This window comes from Agelaius tricolor, unplaced genomic scaffold (genome assembly GCF_023055355.1).
Source record: "Agelaius tricolor isolate 1412-34295 unplaced genomic scaffold, bAgeTri1.0.p SCAF_23, whole genome shotgun sequence".
Lineage (NCBI taxonomy): Eukaryota > Metazoa > Chordata > Aves > Passeriformes > Icteridae > Agelaius > Agelaius tricolor.
In genome coordinates, this window is record NW_027269283.1 from 5,890,829 (window position 1) to 5,903,442 (window position 12,614).

The window sequence follows — 12,614 nt, forward strand, 5'->3', positions numbered from 1 at the left end:
GGGGTGTGCTCCAGCAGCCATCTCCAAGCTGTCCCTATGTGCCAGTGGGGCAGCCCTGAGCCCTGCTGCGGGGGAAAGTGGCATCTCCCTCCCACCAGCTTTGCCAGATGCTCAGGCTTGTTTCATTTGTGTTCAAGGCATGAGTGCACATGGCACTTGGAGCCATGATCTAATTGACAGGGTGGTGATCAGTCAGAGGTTGGATTTGATGGTCTCGGAGGTCTTTTCCAAACTAAACCATTTTGTGTTTCTGTGACCAATGCCTGGGGCTGTGTTGGTGCCTCCAGAGGATGTTGTGCTGGTGTTTCAGCACCTGTCACTGCAGCCTGTGGCTGTTTCCTCTCAGTGTGACTCTCCTGCTGTAGCTGTCGGCTCAGCAGTGACCACACTGGGCTCCCATGGAGGCCTGGAAGAAGACTTAAATCTCAATGACGGAGTTGCTGTTTTTGCAGGGAGAGGGATGTCTATTCAAGAGTGTGTCAGAGCAACATCTCTCAGGGATCACCTAAATCTAACTGATGTGGTGCCTTATTTGGGTCTCCTCCAGGCCCTGGTTTCTAATGGTAATTTTTCCATGGATCTGTGTGGTAGGTACATGTCTGCCAGACACGAACACCTGGTTCACAGCTGAGGTTACCCATGTTCCTGCTTGATTCTCAGGGAGACTTTGGACGAGTTCCTCTGACCCTCAGTATCCTCAGGTGTTTATTTCATCAGAGCAATTTGCTTGTCAGACATTCTCCCCCATTAGCTCCCTAAATGTTATCCAGGATTATGGTCTGCTAAACCAGAAATGTGCCAGAATTATGATGTTGCTCCCAAAAGGAGGCACCACCAGGCAAGCACAGGGACAGCAGCAGCGCTGAGCTCTCTGTCATGGCATTCCTGAGGTTGGAAGGAGCCCTGCCATCCCTCAGGTTGTTCCAGATGGTTCTCCAGGTGCGTGGAAGGGAGCTGGAGCTGCTGACACGGGCTGGCCAGCAGTGCCTGCCCCGGGGTGCCCAACTCAGGGGTGATTAACAGCCACAGGAACCCGTGATAAGCACCGGGCCGGCGGGTTCCGCCAGGCGGCTGCAGGTGTGGAGCACCACATCTCCATGGACATGGGTCGTTCGGGGAGGAATTGCATCCACCTTGAGTCACAGCAGGAGGAGAAGGATCAACCTGTACTTAAAGCACTTTTCTTGCCATGAGCCCTCTTCCCACACAGATTGGTGGAGGTTTGTGCAGAGCTGTGCTCCTTCCCTTGCGCTGGCCCTGCATTGTCTTGATGTGATGTTGGTGGAAAGCTCTTTGAGCATGACTTTGCTTTTCCAGCCCTCCTGTCAAGTGCCAGGTTAGAGTTGTAGTAATAACATCAATCTCAAACCAATTAATTTCAGTCACCCCACAGCTGCAAATTTAAACTTTGTCTATTATCCAGAAACTCCAACCCATTTGTTCTTGGTGCTGATGTGCCCTGGGGAGACCAGTCCTTAAGTTCTCCTACCCTATTCATTGCACATTGCTTTGTGTGTAATTCAGAAAGAAATAATTAAATAGAGAAGGAAAAAAATTGGAAAATTAGATTCCAACTTGCACTCCTGGGTGACTGGAGAATAACTTGGTTTAAATGGGTTAGCACTCACAGAATTGGATCTTAGTTAAACTTAATCTGCTGTCTCAAACATCTTAAGTATGTCTTTACCCTGAGACCACATGCAGAGGAAAGGGGAGGCAGTGTGGCAGTGCATCTAATTTTCATTTACTCTGACTGTGGGTCACTGGTGAAGGCCAGCAGTGTGGCTGGCAGTTTGCAGACAGGTTCCTGTGCTCTCCTCAGCTTGGGTGAGCTCTCGTGCTTGAAGACCCCTTTTCCTCCAGAGAGGTCTATTTTACTGCAGCACTGTTTCATTGGAGCAGATATTCGTTGGACAGTAACTAATTTGGTGTTTGTGCATACAGTAACTGTGCATTCCCATTGCAAATTCATGTGGTTATTGAATGCTTGTGTGTAAATTAATAGGGCTCTCATGCATGGACACTAAATCCTGCAGTTTGTGTTCAGGAGTTCCCAAAAGCTGCATGGAGGCCACGTTGATGGGGTCTGGTTGGTCTGGGGGAAAGACACACTGAGCTCTGACTTTGCCCAGGGTGTGCTGAGCTGCGTGGGCTGTCCTGTGATAAGGGGGGTCCTGGGGAGGACCATGGGTCTGGGGGACAGCATTAACATGCTCAGGAGATTGGAGCTCGTTTGTGTGCCTGAACCTGGCAACTGACAGTAGGAACTCTGAAAGAGCTGGAGCACTCTGCATGGGAATGGGATGGTTCAGAGACAGGTGCTCAAATGAAGCCTTGAATATTTGACCTACAAAAATCTGCAAAGAATCTCCACATGTGAAACAGGAGCCTTGAATGAAGGGCATTTTGCATGTGGAAGGAGAGAGCTCCTGGTGCTGCTGCCAGGTGCTCTTGCCCTGATCCTGTTCCATCTGGGATGGCAGGGCCAGGACAGGCTCCTGCCTGCAGCAGAGCCCAGCACTGGGGCAGAGCCTGGTGCTGGGGTCACTGCTGTTGCTAAAGGTCATCGTGGAGATTCCTGTTGAGAGCAGCAGTGAAGAATCTGCCTCTGTGCACTGCTGGTTCCCTCTTCTGTCCATCAGTCCCTGTGCTGTCCTCCTTGGAGTGCAGCCAGGTCTGGATCCTGCTCCTGCCTTGGCTGAGGGTGGAGCTGCAGTGGCTCTTCGGTAAACAGAATTAGAGGGAAATGTGGGAGGTTCCTGAAGTCACCTGTGGCCTGCCTCCTCCCATTCCCGCACCCGGGCTGCCTGCAAGCCCCTTTAAATTGCAGGTTGGCAGAGCCCTGGACACAGACTTCATCAGCATGGCACCAAGCATCCTCCTGCTGGGGCTCCTCACCCTGTGGGTGCAGCTGCAGGCAGCACCCATTGCAGGCAAGTACGGGTGGGTGGGAGGAATATTTAAGAATGTTTTTTCCTTATTTTCGTAGAATCACAGGTGTTTTGCAGGTGCTGGCGGGTGCCAGGTTGCTGCCTTGTGAGGGCAAGGAAGGGCATGGGGGGAGTGGGGTGGGATGAACCCAGGCCATGTGGCACCTCTGTGGCGCAGTGCACCTCTCCTTGACTCCCCAGCCATGGGTGGCTGCTGGCCCCAGGGCAGAGGTGCCCAGGAGAGACCCTCAGGCACCAGCCCCACCGTGACACTGCCATGAGCTGGGAGGCACCAGCATGGGGAGTTACCTCAGCCTTGAGGGCAGCAGGGGCCAGGCAGAGCCCTGGAAACCCAGCAGGAAAAGCAGCAGAGGAGAAGACAGCTCAGCATTGTGGTTAACTGGGCTGCTGGGTGGGAGCATGGGTGGAAGGGCAGCATGCTGGGGCTGATGCTGCTGCTTTCTGCTCTCCTACAGAGTTCCATGGAGTAGCTCCAGCTGGGTGGCCACCACCAGGGCAGCTGGGAAGCACCCTGAGCCTTGAGCCTGGGAGAGAGCCCAGCACGGTGCCTGACAATGACAAAAACAGCTCCAATAGAAATGAAATGGGTGACTCCAGTAGCCATGAAACTGGTGAGTCCAATAGCAGTGAAACTGGTGATGATGACAATAAAAATCAGCTTTGTGATTGCAATGATCATGATCATGGTGGCAACGACAGTAATGGTGATGATGATGATCATCATCATGGTGTCAACAGTGACAATTCCAATGGCAAAGAAGATGGTGATGATGGTGATAAAAACGACCTTTTTAATGGCAAGGACAATGACAATGGTAATGGTGACAATGACAGTGGTGATGGTGTCAACAGTGACAATTCCAAGAGCAATGAAGATGGTGATGATGGTGTTAAAAATGACCTTTCTGATGGCAAGGACAATGACAGTGATGGCAAGGACAATGACAGTGATGATGGTGATGATCTCATCAATGATGAAAATTCCAATAGCAATGAAGTCGATGATGATGGCATCAGTGATGAAAATTCCAGTAGCAATGAAGATGGTGATGATGACATCTACAGTGACAGTTCCAATAGCAGTGAAGATGATGACTCCAATTACAATGAATATGATCACCCCAATAGCAATGAAAATTATTCTGATTATGGGGGGTGGAGATTTTAGATTGTAAGGATGTAATTGCCCTGGGATCAGAGATTTTTGGGTTCCTCTTTTGTGGCATCCAGCTCAGGCTTCCAGATTTCATGCTTGATCTGTGCCAATAAATGTATCTTATCTAGTGAACATGAGAGCTTAGTGTCAAAAATTTCTTTAACAGCTTGGCAGCTCAAGTGGGGGCACTTGTTCACTTGCCCCTTTTCTTCCAAGCACCAGATATCCAAATTTGCAGCAGTGGATGGTTTCACCCAGGAGCTCTGGAGTAAGGAAGTGTCAAATCTCTAAAAGGAGGTTCAAGTCCTGCCTTCTACAAGCTTGAGTTTCGTGGGTTTGGGGAAAGATGGGCTATGTACCTGGCATAAAGAAGGGGCTGCCCTTAGCTGAGGCATTACAGAACAGGGATAAGATAGCTGGCACTACTAAATGATCTCTAAAATTCACAGTGATATTATGCCAGGAGGAATGGCCATATATGACTTGATATGCTGGGCCAAAACCTGCAGAAGTGTGGCCCACACAGGGGGTTTCAAAGAGATTGTTTTGATTTGCCTTCAGCATAGATTACAGGACTGGTACACAGGGCAGATTGATAAGGATGGGATAACTGAGCTTGGGAAAAGCAGCATCCCAGGAGTGGGGTTGGTGCATGATATCCTGAGGTAAATTCTAGCCCAGACCCTGCTCCTCCCTGTGTGCCCACTGAAAAGGATTTTCCAGTCTGTTCCTGTTGCTTTGCTTTCTGTGCTCACTGCTACTGCTACTTCACCTGCAACTGCCCCAATCCAATCTGGACAAATTATGTGAGTCCTGTTATCAATGGGCAGCCAGCAATTGTTTTAATTTCTGTCCATTGACCCTGGATTACAGGAGATTTAGTGCTGTGGGCTACTGACATGCCAAGGCTGAGGGAAGATGCAGAGCAATGTGCTTAATGATTTTCTTTCAAATTTGTACTCCACATGATGAAAACTGGCAGGATTGGAAAGCTGTGGAAGAAAAGCTAAAGGTGGCCAGGGACTGTATAAAAGATGAAAAGAGCAAAGGAGTTTTTTGTAAGATATTAGACACCTGCACAGAAGCTGCCTGTTAGGACAGGAAAAACTATAACAGAGAGAAACAAGATCTGAGAGAGAAATAGAAGGTTGCAAAGAAGCTGTATTATTGTCTTTGAAAATTGAGAAGCTGCATAAACAGGAAGAAAAGCTACAGGAAGAAAAGGAAAAAAAATAAAAGTCAGAAGAAAAGACTGAAGTTATATTTATGTGGACTCCCTGTCCTCTGACATTGTATAGATTAGAAAACTAACTTTTATCCCCTGAAGAATGAGATTGGAAACATTTGGGGTAGCCCTGACCATAGTGAACCTGGAGAAGATTGTTCTTTGTTTCCTTCAAATCCCCCTGAATATGAAACCAGACTCATTAGAGAAACAGAAGAAACCAGTGGACCTTAGGATAGAGTGGGAAATTATACTCCAAACCAGCCCCATTTGATTTGATTTAGATGACTGATCTGCAAGAGCCCTATGGCTGTAAGCCAGGCCAGACTGAAATCTGGCAATTGAAGTCCTATTAAGGCAGACAAAATAATGGTCCAGACATTCTCATGCTATTGGACAAAAATTAATGCAATTTTTAACAGACAAAGGAGCACGAGATTCAATTTTAACAGAATGTTGTTGGGTGTTTATCCTGTTCAGCAAAGAGTTAAAGTTACTGGAGTAAACAGAACAAGTGCCAAAAGCCAAACCACCCAGGTTAATTCACAGCCCCTGGGCAAGAACATGTGCTGGCACGAAGTGTATGTCAGCCACTTGCTTTGCACTTAGAGATCATAGTGGAACATTTGGGTTTTGGTGTTCTGAAAGGCCAAACCTGGTGTCTGCTGTCCAGCAGGGTATGGCCCTGTGGCTCAAATGCCAGCCCTAGCCCTGAATTCGGGAGGCTGCAGTGTGTGCAGCACCTGCACTCCCTGATTGGACAATCACTAATGTACCACAATACTCAGCTTCTGCTGCAGCACCAAGTGGGATTTCTGCAGCCACACACCCATGGATGGCAGTACTGGATATGAAAAATGTGTGCTTTGTAGCCCCCTTATTAGAGGAGGAAACAAAAATTGGCATTTCCTTGAGAAGGGACAATATACCTTTAACAAACTCCCACTGGAGTGTAAACCTTTGCTAATTGTTTATAGTAATTCCCCTGGCAAGAAACCAAATTAAGGGAAAGAAGATCTGGGAGAGATCTGTGCTGGGGGAGAAGCCTGAGGAGGGAAAGAATCCTGGATCTGACCATGGACCTGACAGGGAGGCAGATGATGGCAATGATGATGTTGAAAACAGTGATGATGACTGTGGTGATCATGACTGCTGAAAATTTTCTATTATTTGAAAGTAGCTGAGTGCTTGTTTGATATCAGGAGCTGGACCTGTTAGGTGCAAGTTGAACTTTATCTGAACCATAGTGGGTGTGTTGTGTAGGTAAAAGAGAGTAGTGAAACCCAGGGCTGACAATCTGAACATTATACTAGAATAGATGAAGCTGGAGCTTAAATATGACTTAGAATACCTGGAGTGGGCAGCCCATAGATCATGGTGTATGAACTGTAACAACCACATTGTAACATGGACCACAGATCTGAGTGAAACCCCACCAAAACTGACCTGTTTTGATAACAAAACAGTGAGATAATGAAGAGTGAGATGACCCCAGAGCCTAACGAGACTCTTGATCTGGACTGTCACGTGAGGGATGGGGAGTTTACACTCTAAGGGTATAATTACCCAGAGATTTCTTTGTTGGGGGTCCTCCTTTTGAGGCTGCAGCTCCAGCTACCAGATTTCATGATTGATCTGTGCCAATAAATCTATCTGATGGAGATGAGAGCCTGGTGTCAAGACTTTCTTTAACAGTGATGGTGGTTACAGTGGTGGTGCTGGTGACAGTGATTACTCTTGTTGACTGATGCCAGAAGGTTACAAGGAACATGTGAGGTGAGGAGAGCCCACAGAGTGTGGGTGCAGGGGCCTCTTCCTCTGCCTCACTCTACCAGGGCTGGTCCTGGGCACCAGTGGTGTTTTGGGCAGGACCTTCTCTTTCCGGATAAATCCCCACAGTGGATTTATCAGTGGCCACTGGCTGGGGGTGACAAGGGGTCCTTGGTCAGTGCCTGGCACAGCCAGGTCCTTGTGGCTGCCCCAGCCCTGTCCCTGCACAGGGACCCTCTGGTGCTGCTCCTGCCCAGGGTGGGCTCAGCAGGGCCCTCTACACAGCAAAATGCTTCTGTTCCCTGTGTGAGACCCCCAGAGACAGCCCCAGGCACGCTCCCACCCAGGACCCACAGAGCATCTCTGGCCCAGAGGAAACCTCCCCATAGGGTCTGTGGCTCCCTGAGGCTCCCCAAGCATCCTCCCAAAGCTTGAGCAGGGACCCCATCCCTCCCACAGGGACTGAAGGTCTCAGAAGCTGGTGGAGGCTCACCAGGAGACAGATGCAGCAGGAGCCAGACATTGTTCATCACAGACGGGGTTTACTGGGGTAGGGGGCACAGAGACCCCCATAGCAAGCACAGAGCTGAGGGTGCTGAGGTGGGATTGGGAGGCTGGGTGATTATCCAGCAGCTGATGGAGCCCTCCATGGCTGGCTGTCCCGCTGTCCAGCTGTTGTCTGTCTGTCTGGTGTGGGTTGGCTGCACAGACTGGGTCCTTGGTCCGGGTCCAGGTGGGGGCTAGGTGAATTCTGGGAAAGACAAGAATCCGTGTTCAGGCCCTCACTGTGCAGCATGACTGGGCACATCTGTCAGCCCCACAGTGGGACCCTGAGGGTGAGGGCTCCAGAGACCCCAGACAGCTCTCCCAGGGAGCTGGGGGGGGTTTGGTGATCATTTCTGCAGCATGCAAAGATATAGGGGAGACAGCACAGGTGGGATGCTGCACTCCCAGCCATGGTCACAGTGGTCTCTGTGCCCTTGGCTGCACATCCTCCTGCAGCCAAGTGGTTCCACTGGCTCCTGCATCCACCTGTGCCCACCTATGCCCCCCTGTGCCCCCCTGTGCTCACCTGGGGAGACCAGCCGGGCCCAGAGGCAGCAGAGCCCCAGGAGCAGGAGCAGGGACAGCAGCCTCATGGCGAGGATGGGCAGTGTGGGGGCTGCCTCCCTGGGCACAGGCAGGGGTTTAAATCCTCCTGGGGCACAAGGTTGGTGCCCATGACCTGGCCCATGCCCCAGCACCTGACACGCTCCATCCGAGCGTGAACCCTCCCGTCCCCCGCCTCCCTCCCGCGGGCAGCTGGGCTGGACGAGCCTCGGGGGAGGCAGGAAGGTGCTGCTGCCTGTGCTGGGCTCCGTGCAGCCCCAGGTGAGCCCCGCTGTGCCACAAGGCAAGAGCAGCCAGTGCCACTCCGCTTGCAGGAGACAGGAGGGGGGCAGGCAGCAGCAAAGGGCCGGGGGACCCTGCTCGGGGCTGGCCCGCTGAAACAGTGCAGGAGCTCCCCGGGCCGGGCGCTGTGGAGCAGCCCGTGGTGCCCTGGCAGCTCTCCGGGCATTGTTCTGCCTCCGGGAACAATCGCTGGTTCCCGAGGGACGTCCTGTGATCGGACACGGTCCACAGCCCCACGCTGCCACCGGCCCCTGAGCCCTGCATCTCCTGGCCAGGCACTGCCCAGCTGGCCCAACACCTGGGCACAGGAAAGCTCCAGGGCCACCGGCTCCTGCTGCTGGGGACAGGGATGGGGGCTCTGCATGGGCACCGCAGGGCTGCAGCAGCGGGTCCGGGTGCTCAGATTCCCGTCACACGGGGCTCAGGCTGCCTCTGCCCCTTCCATGGCCTCAATGGACGCTGCGAGGTGTGGCAAGGACAGCACCGGAGCTGCCGGGGCTTTCCCTGACAGAGCCTTCCGGGAGTGCCCGTCCCTGGGAGAGGCAGGAGGGTGCACTCCGCACGTGTGTGAGTGTGTGTGCACACGTGGCAGCCAGGTGTGGACACGTGTTCTCCTGCTCAGCCCCTGGGCTCCCTGGGCTCCTGCTCGGCCCCTCGGCTCCACTCTTGCCTGGCCAGGAACATCATCCCGGTGGCAGAGGCTGCCCCTGTCCCTGTCCCTGTCCCTGCTGGGTGCCGCATTCCTGGGAGGTGCCGCATTCCTGGGTGTTCCCTGGGTACCCCGTCACTGCTTTCCCATAGAGGAGGTCTGGCTGGTGGCTCTGCCCTCCTGGCTGCACCCATCGCTTACCCTGTGGGTCCCTGGTGTCGGGGCAGGACAAGGGGGTACGGCACAGGTCCTGCTCTGGAAGTGGTTTTCTGTCATGTGAGACCTCAGCATCTACCTGGGAGCAGCCCCCCCTCATCTCTGGCACCGTCCCTGCATCCACCGTGGTGTGGATCCATCCATCCAGCCTGGCCATGCTGCCACTGCCGGTGCAGGGACCGGCGGGGCTGCTCTGGAAGACCCAATCCGTTCGTCCATGATCACCTGGCCGCTGCGATTCCCCGGGGAGACAGCAGGAAAAATTCAGCCCCGGTGGATTTTGGCGCTGTGGCCACCGAGGGTGGTCGCCTGTGCAGGGGCGTCTTTCCCACTGCCCACCCTGACTCTGCACCTCCGGCACGTCCCTCCGGCTTTGCTCCCGTCCCTGCTCAGGGCTGGTCACGTCACCGTGTCCCGAGCCGGGGACGCTGCCACGACCTCATCCTGGGGCTTCGCAGGACGGGCAGGAAAAGCTGCGGTGGGCGGGGGGCGGCACCGCCCTCCCAACCCCACCCGACTCCGACTTTCCTGGCCCCTCCCCACGGGAGCTTTCCTGCCCTCCGCTTCCCCCTTGGGACAATAATTACGGCAGTAATTAGAATAACAATTATTCTTGATGAATGGGAACATCTTGATGTGTTTCTGCCTCCTTTGGCGGGTTTCACCCCACGCCCACCCACGGCTACCGGCGGGAGCCTCCCAGCCCAGCGCCCGGGGCCGTGTCCCAGCCCCGGGGGCCACCAAGGCACGATGCAGCCCCTGGACCCCCACCCTGCTGCCAGGAGCAGGGGTCTGCCGGCGGGCACAGGGCACGGCCCCGCTCTGCTGTTCCGCGGGAGGGCGCGGGTGAAGGGGACGGCCCCAAACCGAGAGAGGGTGATGAAGGAGGTGACAAAGGGACAGGGGGGGATGGATGGGAGCATCAGCGGGAGCTGCCTTCCACAGGCACGATGGTAGGCAGCGAGGTGGTACCCACAGGCTCAGCCCTGAGCATGGGCCCGTCCTGCCCGGGATGCTCCCTGTCAGACGGGAGGGAGCATGGGGGAGAGCCATAAGGGATTCACCTCTGGCACAGCCTTTCCCCAGGACCTGCACGGGGAGAGCGGTGCTGCAGCGTGCTGTGCCCCAGCCCTTCCCTGGCTGATGGCTGCTCCAGAGCTAGCAGGTTTCCATGCCCTGGCATGGCACTGTCACGATCCCTGGCAATGGAGAGGCCAGTGCCAACCTTCCCGTGTCTGTCCCCAACACAGGCTTGTCCCCAGGCAGCTGCTGGTGCTGTCCCCAGCCCAGCCTGGTTGTGCTGCTGCCACCCAGCTGGGCTCCCTGAGGGCTGTGCCGGGACAGCTGTCCTGTCCTACCGGTCCCCCCAGCTCCAGGGCTGTGGCCAGGATGCCACCAGGAAGACCAGGCCCTGCCTAGGTGTGGCTCGTTACCTGCATGGCAGGTATGAGCTTGGTTTAGGCACCAGCCCTGCTCCCTCCGCCCCTCCTGCTCACCTTAAATCCCAGCCCACCACACCCGGGCCCAGACCCGGCCATCCAGGGCACCATGGAGCTGCCACCTGGCTGTCTTCTCCTCCTTGCTGCCCTGCTCCCCCTGGCCAGGCGCTCCAGCCCGGCCCCGCACGCAGTGGGACGAGAGGAGCTGGGGATGGGTGAGTGTGGCTGGGTCATGGCCTGGGAATGGGGGTGCTCTGGGGTGCCACTGCTGCCCAGTGCTTCCCGCTGCCCCATCTGCTGCCAGGTGCCCACAAGTGAGGGACTGTGGGAGCCTGGGGCACTGGGGGCTGCTGTGGCCCCTGCTGTGTCCTCTCAGCAACCTCCTGGCCACTGTGTCCTGCAGCAAAGCCTGGCTACTGCTACCACATCCCAGAGGTGGAGGACCTGCTGGACAAGGACTGTGGCTCCTGCCACATGGGTGCCTCCTGCTCGCGCTGCACCAGCGATGCCGACTGCCACGGAGTCACCAAGTGCTGTCCCAGCAAGTGTGGCCACACATGCCAGGAGCCAGTGCTGGGTGAGGACTCAGTGGTGGTTGGGGCTCTGGAGTGGCAGCGTGGCACTCACAGGGGTGGGTGACAGGAGGGGTGTTGGCTGACATGGGGTAGCAAACTGGGAAGGGAGGTCCCTGGGGTGTTCCTGGGTGTTCCTGAGCTCCTGATGGGTCTTGCAGACCCTGGGGGTCACCACACTGTGCTATGGGGAATCTGCTGGTGTGTGGGGCTGGGGGCAGGTGTGTGCAGAGCTGTGTGCTCTGGGCACCAAGGGTATGGCAGTAAAAGGGAACCAGAACTGTGCAGGGCTGTCTGAGGGCATGAGAGCGCTGGGTGTGGTGATGTGTCCCCCCTGCCCTGGCTCAGCCTGTCCCCTTTGGATCCTGCAGACTTCTGCTACCTGCCCTCAGTCTGTGGGAACTGCAAGGCTCTGTTCCGCCGCTTCTTCTTCAACGCCTCCAGCCAGCAGTGTGAGGAGTTCATCTATGGCGGCTGCGGCGGCAACAGGAACAACTTTGAGACCAAGGGCGAGTGCTTCCAGGCCTGTTCCCATGTCAGTAACTAGCACTGTGCTGTGGGCCATGGGCCACAGGTGGCAGCTGCTCCTGGCCCCTCTCCTGATGCCCCAGCTCTCAGTTCCAGGTGCCTGGCAGTGCTGGCCTGGGAAGTGGGGGCTTCTGCACAGCCCCTGCCTGGGGGAAGCTGCTGCTCGTGGCCACATCCCTGACCCTACAGGGAGACGATGGGGCTGGTGGCAATGAGGGCTGTGGGCCTGGGTGGCCATGCTGGGGGCTGTGGCTTGCCTGGGAGGCTCACTGGCCTAAGGACAGGGATATGTGTCCATTCCAGCAAGGATGCCCCCTCCTAGGCCTGGTGCCTGAGCTGAGGAGCCTGTCCCTCCGCTTGGACTCTGACAATACAAGGACGGGTCCCTGGATGAGCACGTCTGGGTCTGGTCCTTCCTGCCTGTGCTGGCAGGAGCAGACAGTGCCTGTCCCTCTGGGCATTCCTCCCTCGTGGGCATGGGGTGGCGGGTGCCTCCAGCAGCATGGCACGGCAGGGCTCACCCAGCCACCACCCTGCAGCTCCCATTGCCACAGACGGGCTCCCAGCCCAGCCTTCCAGCTGCTGACACGACCTGACTGGGAGCTGAAGCCACTGAATGACAGAGGAGGAACAGCTCCTGCCTCGATGGATGCCTGGGGTGGTGCCTGTGCCCGCCCTGCCCTGACCCTGGTCTGTGTCTGCACTGCTTCACTGAT